The following is a 10,662-nucleotide window of genomic DNA, read 5'->3' as shown; positions in this document are numbered from 1 at the left end:
GGGGATAAAGGATTGTGTGAAGGTTGTAATGTAATAACTAAGGGCATTAGAAGTAATGGCAACGTGCAGTGCAAGAGCCTCGTTACTGAACTACTAGAAGAAGGCGAGATATTCATTTCGTTTATTAGTGGATATTAATATTTGACTTAAGCAGGAGATCTTCGGTGACAACATTTGAAACACTTTACTAAATAATAACTCAACTCTGAACTTAGAAGCTGGCAATATTTCGAACACAAGAAATATTGCGACTAATACATGCTATTGCAGTAAGCGGGCATTCAAGTAGTGAGTTTTCAATCCGGACTCTCTTCTTAGTACTTCTAAACTGTTTTACTGATGCTGCGCAGTTCTAAGTCTTAATTGTGACTCGTCGAAACAGGAACTTTGAAAAGCTCATTTTTATCCTACAATTATGTTTTTTTTTCATTATAAAATAAAATATAAAGCTAACATAAAAAAAAATATCAAAAATAAACCAAAACATAAATCAACATAAAAATATATAATTTTTTTTATAAAACATAAATAGAACTTCTTTTTAATATGGTATTAATTAATGAACTTTTAATTTTTAATCTATGAATGCACCATCTTTTGTCTTAGGTATGTTTTATAGTACTAGACATTTGGACGACATGACGTAATACTTACCTGGTTCTGAACTGTCGGCGATCACGAAGGTCGATGTCCTACAGAGATATTATGATAGATTTGCTGAAACGAAAGCCACAAAAGTGCAATTAAAATAATTATTTTAATTTATACTGCATATTTATTATGCACATACAGTTTATTTATATTTATATCTATAAACAATATTTCTATTTCTATCATATTTGCTTTTTCTAATTTTGTTCCAAAAAAAAGGAGGGAGGAACAAAAATAATTTATTGCGCAGGGTACATGAAAAGCTCGTTACGTCACTGACTCTATTACTGGTGCAGCCGCAACTCTAAGCCTGAAGTACAATATGCCTATCCTCGAAACAGGAACTTTGAAATGCTCATATATATAGCAATTAGTCCATTACAAAATACAATATATGTAAAACAACAAAAAGAAAACACAAAATATGTATAAAATAGTTTATAAAATATACATATAACTTTACTTTTGGGTTAGCGTTAATTAATAGAAATGTAATCGTTTAAAGTTTTATTTAAATATACTAACACACCAGTTTTTGACTTCGATATGTTTCATAGTACCAGGAAGTTGAAAGCGGAGAAGTCATACTTACCTGGCGCTGAACTTTCGATGATCACAAAGGCCGAAGTTCCAGAGAGAGGCTGTTCCATTGCACACACGGTTCGGCTGACCTCTGCCACTTTCCCAAACTGGGATAGATGGAGCGTGGAATGGAATTTTTGGTAGTAGGGGACTGCGTTCGCGCTTTCCCCTCCATACATATTGCATAGAATCCAAAAGTAGTGATAGTGATTGCATAACATAACATAACATAATTTTTTTTTTTAAATTCGACTAAAAAATAAATATAAATATATAAATAAATATATATATAAATTGGCTTACATTTCTTTCAGATTTTCTTTCTACTTTTGAATAAAAATAACCGACTGCTATTGTCATCAGATTTTACGCCTTCAGTTCCACGTGAAGACATCGGAAACCATCTATAATATAATATAATACATGTGGTACCATGCCCATCTAGAAATGGTGGGATTATAAAGAGAACAGCGACGCCCCTTAAAAAGAAACAACAGAGCATGTTATATGATTGTTAGTTTGTGGAAGGGTGTACGACTGTCTGCATTTTTCATAATAAAGAATTCGGATTATACATCTAGAAAATAGCAACCGAAAAGACGCACTCACTCCGTCAGGCAGGATTACTCGACGTAAACAGGCTCAACAGAACGTTCTAGATTGAATATAATGCAAACAGACTTCGTCCTACTGGGAGAAAAAAAGATTCAAAAAGTTGCACAATTCTAACAGTAGGTTATATGTATCAGTGAAGCTTATAAAACATTAAACGTAGAAGGCACAGCACATTAAAACTAAACTCACTAAATCAAAGTGGCCTCTATGATGGTGGCTAAAGTGCTCCAAAACCAATCAATGTAGGATGTGTATCCAAGAGTTCAAAAGCCCTATACCTTAGTCGGGAATAATGGCTACATTTACAGTACTCAAAGTTCGAGATAGAAACAAATTAAATGAATGATATTTGAAAAATAAATCAATATCAAAAACGTTTTCTTGTTTTAGAAGTAATTTTTCGTAGATAATTTAATGCCTGAAATGGTTTGAAAATTTCCATGTTTGGTCCCTACAACAGGATGTCCGAACTGTGTAAAAAAGAAATAGAAAAAATAAAATAAGAAAAACTAAAAAAATCTTTAGCTGTTATTTTATTCACGGTATTTAAAAATTTAAATTTAAAAATTCATTTTTTTTATTTAAAAATCCCAACTTATCAATAGTAAATAGCAACCATCTTGTTTCATTTGACTTATCGGGAAGAGGAGATCAAATTTATTAAAGTCTCTAGAAAGAAAAGGTGATCTGTTGCTTGTAACATTATGTTTAGCACCTACATCTCAAACACTGTAGAATGATAAGAATTCTACAGTTTAAATTCTTGTTTTTCTATCTGTTTTTGATTTAGTGTTATGTAGCTATGCAACGCTACTGCTTGATTAACGAGAATAATGTTTTAAACATGTTTTCACATGATTTAAACATTATCATTATTTTATTTGTATTATGTTCGAATGTAGTCCACTAGAGCATCTTTTTCTAATGATTTCTTCCGAGTCAGTTGATATGCCAAGCAGATGTTCTTCTCCCTTCAACTCAAAAAAATCGACCTTGGAGCCCACACTATTTCTTACAAATGGGATACTGCGTTGGGTTAAGGCACCACGACAAATTCAGTTTTTAATTAGTGATAATTGACTGGCTATCTCTGATTGGCATTGGTGAGGATTGAATCTGCTCCCTTACAGGGAATAAAAGACATTGGCATTTTTTTTTTTTTTTAATAGTAACCTCAGAAAGCATTTCTTCAGAAGATTTCTAAAGCACTTCAAACTGTTCTGACCACGGTCCACAATAAACATACTTTTTATATGTTGATCCTTCCCACACACACATACACTATATATATACATATATATCGGTCCCCACATATAAAACCCTTCTAAAAAAAAAATAATAATAATTGATGTCTTGGTGTAAGCTAATTTAGATTAACTCTAATACGAAAATCTGTTCAAAATCGATACCAGGCCAAAAGACATTAAAATGATTGTTGTAAAGAGAAACATGTTCCGAGTATTGTCCACCTTTGCTACGAGTCGTCCTGATGTTACATTACCACCACTTGTATAGAAAAGCATGTGTGTACGTATACGTACACACATGCTTAGAATTATCACACACACTCATGTGGTGATAATTCTAAGGACACAGGAAAGTTCTATCCGGATTGTCGTCTCATTACTTCTGTATTCGGGCCTCTGTTTTCATTGCCGCAACTAGACGGGTGCAACAGGCAGTGCCACGCCATGGGTAGGAGGCGCCCTTGTGCAAAACTTTTCTCAGCGCCCCCATAAAATAAGTTTCAATGAAAAATTTTACTTTGTTAAAAGTACAAAACAGTTTATACGCATATGTATTGAAAAATAAATTTTATTTAACAGTAGTGTAACACTGTAATCATTGAAATTCATTAATAAGGAATTTTTAATAATAAAAATTTTCAAAAATTTTTATTCCTTAATATATAAATACAACAGAATATATATACAGGGTGTTCGGGATAAATTTGACATATTTATAATTAATTATATTTTTCCGTAAGTTACATGTATTAACACACACTTCTCTTCATTTAAAAGTTTGGACCCTTCTTTATTCATATACAAGATGTCAGAAAGGATGGATAGCTGGAACCCACCTGAATCATGGAAGAAAATAACTTGTATCATGATGATTTGTGCCCGCCATCAAAATAAGGATATTACGACTGCTGCCCAATGCTCCCTGAATACAGTAAAAACAATCAGGCATGAACTAGAGACTTGCAATGGTGACTACGAGGATGTAGCAAGAAGAAAGATCCCCAGCAGACGATCTGATTGCGTTCGTACAGCAGAATTCCTCGCAAATCTGCAGGAACAGGTGTTGAAGAACCCTGGCATTGGAATTCGGGCTTTGTTCGTGGAGTTGCTAACTGTAGTCAAGCCCTGGATAACAAGGGTAGCCAATTGTAGGCCGTATGTATGGCAGCAGGATTCGGCCCCTTGCCACACCTCTGGGAAAAGTCAAAAATGGTTGTCTGAAAATTTCTACGACTTCACCAGTCCAAATGTTTGGCCTCCAAACTCCCCAGACCTTAACCCCATGGATTATTTTGTATGGGGCGCAGTTGAAAAAGACACCAATCGCACTTCCAGTAATACAAAAGCCCAGTTAATGGATAAAATTAAAACAGTTTTTGCGGCCCTTCCCAGGGAGACTGTAGCATCAGCTTGTTCGAGGTTCCGAAGCAGAATTGAAGCTGTGATCGATGCTAATGGTGGTTATTTTGAGTAAATCTTGTTGATAGTATTGTAATTAACTCTGCCTGTAATGTTTTTTTGTCAATTCATTAAATTTAATAGATACAAAGAAGATTTTCTTTTTCCTTACGAAACTGTCAAATTTATCCCGAACACCCTGTATATATATATATATATATATATATATAAACAAAAATTACTTTTCTTTTTAATATAAAAAGAAATATTACACAACAAAGATAATTTGGAGATATGCTTCTAACTATATAACAATTAGTATAAATTAGATTTATTTTGCATATTTATCCGTCTTGCTTTAGCCGCCACAAAATATTTAATAATATCTTTAATGTCTAATGAATCCATAATATTATTTTCAATTGATATAATTGATAAATCCGTTAGACGCTCTCCAGACATTGTTGACCGCAAATAATTTTTTATTAGTTTCAAAAAAGCTTCTTTCCCCTGATGCTACGGATATTGGTAATGTTAAATAAATACGCATCACAATCGCAGTATTCGGAAACGTGTCGGTTAATTTATTTTCGTCTTTTTTATAATTTTAAACATCCTGAGGAGCCGACTCTTTTTTAATAACACAACAGGCTGCATATATTTGATCATTCAAACATATAATTAAAATGAAATATATTACGCCACATCCACTGAGCTACACAGGCTCTACATTTAATTATACAATGTTTTTATATAAATAATTGTTTAAACTTCAAATTTATATTAAATAATAATTTGAGTGGATTTGTCAATATAAGCTATTTATATAATACGAGAATTTTAAATGAATGTTTATTATTATTTTATTTATTTTTAATATCAGCTTAATTCCGAAGAATTCAGAAATTTATTCGCCATAATTCTACCCTATTTTAAAATTATTATATTTAAATTATAATATTAATTTTAATTTTAAATTAAATTATAATAATAAAACTATTATCATTATATTACAAATTTATACAGTCTGTGTAGCTCAGTAGAAATGGCGTTTGCACTCTACGACGCTTGACCACACGAAGAAAGGATTTAGTGGTTCAAATTTTGTCGCCGACTAGATTTGAGCACCATTCCTTACATAGAGGAGGATTTCCGCTCCCGAATTATTAAAGAAGCCGCAACAACAGTTGCCCGTTCGGAACAAAACCTTAACAGGAACCAAGGATTAATCTTGCCCGAGATCTGGAAGACCCTCATTTGATATCTAAACATACAAGAACTGAATTATAGTGCCAATTATAGAACGTTCCTAAATAACAAGTGAAATCATACACGCGCTATGCATGTATTGTTCGCGTTCTGTTTTGTCAAATATAATTGGAATCGGGTGATTTATAGTCTGTAACAGTTTTTAGCTTTAAGTGCCTTATATCAGTTATGCACCCTGAAGATGCCAACAGCCTGAGTTGGTGAAACTAGTTGGTGTTCTATAAAAAAATACTTGATCAATAAACCCAATAGAAGTCATTTCCATAGTTTTCGTGATCAAGAAAATAACGTTTTAATCTGCATAATCATTTTAATTTATACTGCATATTTATTATGCACACACAGTTTATTTATAAAAAAAAATTCTATTTCTATTGTATTTGTTTTTTTATTTTTTATTTTTTCCAAAAAAGGGGGGGGGGAATAAAATCTGGCACTGGGTGAAAAGCTCGTTACGTCACTGACTGTATTACTGATGCAGCCGAAACTCTAAGCCTGAAGTACAATATGCCTATCCTCGAAACAGGAACTTTGAAATGCTCATATGTATCTAGCAATTAGTCCATTATAAAATACAATATATGTAAAAATATCAAAAAGAAAACACAAAATATGTATAAAATAGTTTATAAAATATAAGTGTAAATTTATTTTAACATAACATTAATTAATAGAAATTTAATCTTTTATAGTTTTGTTTAAATATTTTTAAATATATTAAAACACCAGTTTCTGCCTTAGTTATGTTTTATAGTACAAGGTAGTCGTAAGCGTCACACTTACGACTACCTTGTGCTTCACCCATCCTGTCAGTAACGTCAATGGTCAATGAAGTCATACTTACCTGGCGCTGAACTGTCGATGATCACAAAGGCCAAAGTTCCAGAGAGAGGCTGTTCCATTGCACACACGGTTCGGCTGACCTCTGCCACTTTCCCAAACTGGGATAGATGGGGCGTGGAATTTTTGGTAGTAGGGGACTGCGTTCGCGCTTTCCCCTCTATTATATTATATTATATTATATTATATTATATTATATTACAAAATAACGCAAAAGTAGTGATTGAATTGAATAAATAGGAGATTGTTTAGAATCTGTGGAATTGACAATTCCTAATATATTGGATATTGGAAGAATGAAGATCAAAACCGGTCTGGGTAGTGGCCCTTCCCTTAATTCATAGCATTATGTATGTCTGCAAGGAGATGTACTTTGCATTATGGGATATACTAAGACACGTGATGAGAGCTTAGTCTACCTTTACCACGAGTTGCCTCAATCCTGAAGATACTTCAGGCGCAAATTTGTTTGCTTATACTTGGATAAAGGATTAAACTAAATTTATTATAATTCCAAATATAGTTCTTTGTTTCGATATAATAACTGTTGTCTCATTACTTCACGGGCACACTGTGTGCCTATACACACTAAACTGAAACAAGTGTCACAACACAACATAAAGTACAAACAAAATCGTAACACAGTTAATATCAAACGTGAATTTCATTAATATTTAAATATAATATATATATATATATATATATATATATATATATATATATAGAGAGAGAGAGAGAGAGAGAGAGAGAGAGAAATTGAAAAAATTCAATAACCAGAAGCAGATATTAAATAAAATATCGCCTAATGCCATGGCCTGATTGTCATAAAACAAAAGATTCATTTTTATTCACAGGGATAATCAGTTTTGCTCGCTACGCTTATTCTTTCATAAGACTAATGAAAATTTCCCTGTAATAAATGTCCTGCTCCTCAACAGACATCATACTGCAAATGAAAGAAAAACAAATAGTTTTATTTTATCATGAAATTTAGTACGGACACAATTGGAGTTTATGCACTATATGTTAGGAAGTGTGTGCACTATATGAATAGGGACACTTAGTGTACATTGAAGACATCTGAACTGAACTCGACCTGACTCTGCATAACAATAAACAACTCCCTTGTCACACAGCCACTGTCAATTAACACAATACCAATTTTACAATTAAAATTTAATTGAAAATATTGAAAATAAAATGCTGTATATATAATCAGAACCTTGTATAAATGCACCCGCTCAACGCCAAACAGAGGGTATAATGTACCGTCAAGCGAGTTCCCTATTGAAGGGAAACGCGATTCACACCGTCTGGGGTAAACTTGATAAAGCTAAGAAATACGCTGTGATATTTTATACTATATTTAATTTTAAAAAAAAAAAAAAAAAAAAAATATATATATATATATATATATATATGTTCGTTGCTACCGCAGTTTGAAAAACACTGTTCTAGAAACTAGAGAATAGAGTTGCCAGAGTTGAGGGTTTTTGGTTCACCAGCAGTGGTATCGATTTTAGTAATTGTTTTTAAGTAAAAGATAAATTTCATTGCCTCATGTGAGTCAACCGCTCCCCACTTACTGGAGACCTGAAGTGGCTTTAAAAAAGTTTCATGTTTGGTCTGTCAAAAATATATAAAAATACTACAATAAAATAAAACAATTAAAAAAAATTCTTAGTCCGCCTGTGGTACTAATCTACTGCAGATTTACAACCTTTTATGGATGGGTGGGAGTTAGAAAAAAAAACATCGCTACCAAACGCGAGAACAGTATTTTAAGGAGATTTAGAATTGGTACAAAGCTGTCAATAGTTCAAGTAAGAAATAATAAAGAATAAGAACAAAAAAAATAATGAATTGTTAAATGAAAAAGAACGGATGGTGAACTATATATAGTTTATTTGTTGTTATGTTGCCGCAGCAACTAAAACAATGAGGCCAATGTTTTAAGTCTGTGAATTATGTGTGTTCTTCGGCTGGTTTACATATTTCGCAGGATGAAAAAAAAAACGAGTTTCTGAGGGGGGGGGGGACCTTCCACCTTCACACACGTATTCTATTAAAATCCCTTCTTAACGTTCTATATACGAGATTTGAACCTAGGTTTTTAACGGAAAGACAAATGTAGCTTCATCTTCGGGATTAGTTCTTTGAGATTTTTGAAAAAGAGGAGACCAGAATTGATGAAAGATAATTCCTTAGTTTCAGTTGCATTAGATGGTGGGGGTGGGGGGGGGGCGGTGAGGGTTACTTCAGAGGACTCTTCTTTGAATTTTCTAACGAAACTGCTCTAGTGAGCAGTTCTGTTCGTTGTCAAAGGACTGGATGATCTTCATTTGTGGTATGAAAGGTTGGTTCAGATTTGTGTTTTTCTTTTCTCTTCAACATATTTCACGTGTAATGACACCACGCAGATTTCTCTGAAGATTTCCCCTGATTTTTAAGGGGTGAATAGTAAGGTATTGGTTGACTTCAAAACCTCGAAGTCCTGAAAACAGGGAGGAAGGCTGCTTTTGTTGTCTTAGTATCTTTTACCTTTTTTAACAGTTACAAGTTCAATATAAGGAAGGGACACTATTCCTCCGTAATCCTCGTTATTAAAAGCTTCCCTTAAAGGATATTGCAGAATTTTTTAAAATATTCATTTTATGATAACATTGAACTGAGATTATTAAGGTGTTAATGAAGAAAGTATTTTACCTTGGGTATAATAAATGTTAAAAATACCAAGCAATTTTTAATCTGGTTTTACTCCATTTCCCAAGTAAGCAAACAGACAAACAAGTCAAGTTTGCGCCTGCATGTGATACAAGTCTAACTGATCCTACAGGTAGTGCAAGACCAAGGCAACTCGTGGTAAAGGTGGCATAAGCTCTGATCACTAATCTTAATATTTACCCTTAATGCCAAAACACATCTCCAAGAAGGGGATGTATGATATTTTGTATTAATTTGTATTTGACCCCTTGCCTTTAATACAAAACATCATACATCCCCATCTTGGAGATGTGTTTTGGCATTAAGGGTAAATATTAAGATTAGTGATCAGAGCTTATGCCACCTTTACCACGAGTTGCCTTGGGCTTGCACTACCTGTAGGATCAGTTAGATTTGCATCACATGCAGGCGCAAACTTGACTTGTTTGTCTGTTTGCTTACTTGGGAAATGGAGTAAAACCAGGTTTAAAATTGCTTGGTATTTTTAACATTTATTAAGGTGTTAGTTTCTTTCGTCTTCATCTTAACTGAGATGTGTAAATGTGGTCGTTAAGGTTTCGATGACTCTTTTTTTGTGATGGATTGCAGTGGTGGTTGAAATGCAGCATGGAAGAGACTTTGTTCTTTTTCCACTTCTAAACCTTGATTTTATACAGCGTAAACTGCTTAAGTAACTCCTAAATCGTTTTAGTTGTGCAGTAGATCTTGGCTAGATTATAAAAATAATAACGTCAAATTAACGGAGCCAAATTTTTGATGTTTCTATTTCTCCTGAAGAAAGGCAATTCTTTTTATTTGTTTTATTTAATCATTATGATTTATTTTTTAGTTATTAGTCTCCACCGGAAGTCATCCAGTACATATCCTGACCACAGTAAGAATATTAAACAAACGAGAGACCTTCAACAGATGTTTGAAATGAGGGCAAGAATGTTTACTTATTACGACCAATACTTTTATTACAAGATTATCACGAATATTTTCTCTCTAAAGCGCAAAACAGAATGTACTGGAGATAAAATATAGTATTAGTAACCATTCCTTCTAGATGCCCCCCCCCTCCCCCTCATTTCATAAAAACTCAATGCTTACAGTCCCTAAAATTATCTATAAATTGAAATTTATTTCTTTTAATGAACTAACTTCGATATTTATGTCTACAATTAAATAATAATAATAACAACAGAAGTTTATGATAAATTATATATAATATTTTCTTAAATTTCACGAATGTTTGAAGTCTAATATGGCCTATTCAGCGTTTCTCAACCTTTCTAAGGCCAAGGACCAGTAAAATGCTGAAAACAATTCTACGGACCACTAAGTTACAGGGGCG

General features: G+C 33.1%; 2 non-coding genes across 2 annotated transcripts; both read left to right on the top strand.

Moving 5' to 3' along the window:
* Positions 1–1,235: 1,235 nt before the first annotated feature.
* LOC150105019 (U1 spliceosomal RNA) lies at positions 1,236–1,405 on the top strand. Its single transcript, XR_016548613.1, has one exon. It is a non-coding gene; the product is annotated as a U1 spliceosomal RNA (small nuclear RNA).
* Positions 1,406–6,598: 5,193 nt separating this feature from the next.
* LOC150105018 (U1 spliceosomal RNA) lies at positions 6,599–6,763 on the top strand. The gene has a single exon (XR_016548611.1). It is a non-coding gene; the product is annotated as a U1 spliceosomal RNA (small nuclear RNA).
* Positions 6,764–10,662: the final 3,899 nt, after the last annotated feature.

The sequence above is a fragment of the Typopeltis vanoorti genome, chromosome 7 (genome assembly GCF_054136105.1).
Source record: "Typopeltis vanoorti isolate ZY-2024b chromosome 7, IOZ_Tvanoo_1.0, whole genome shotgun sequence".
Taxonomy (NCBI): Eukaryota; Metazoa; Arthropoda; class Arachnida; order Uropygi; family Thelyphonidae; genus Typopeltis; species Typopeltis vanoorti.
Note: the sequence above shows the minus strand (reverse complement) of the source record. Positions and strands in the feature narration are given on the sequence as shown.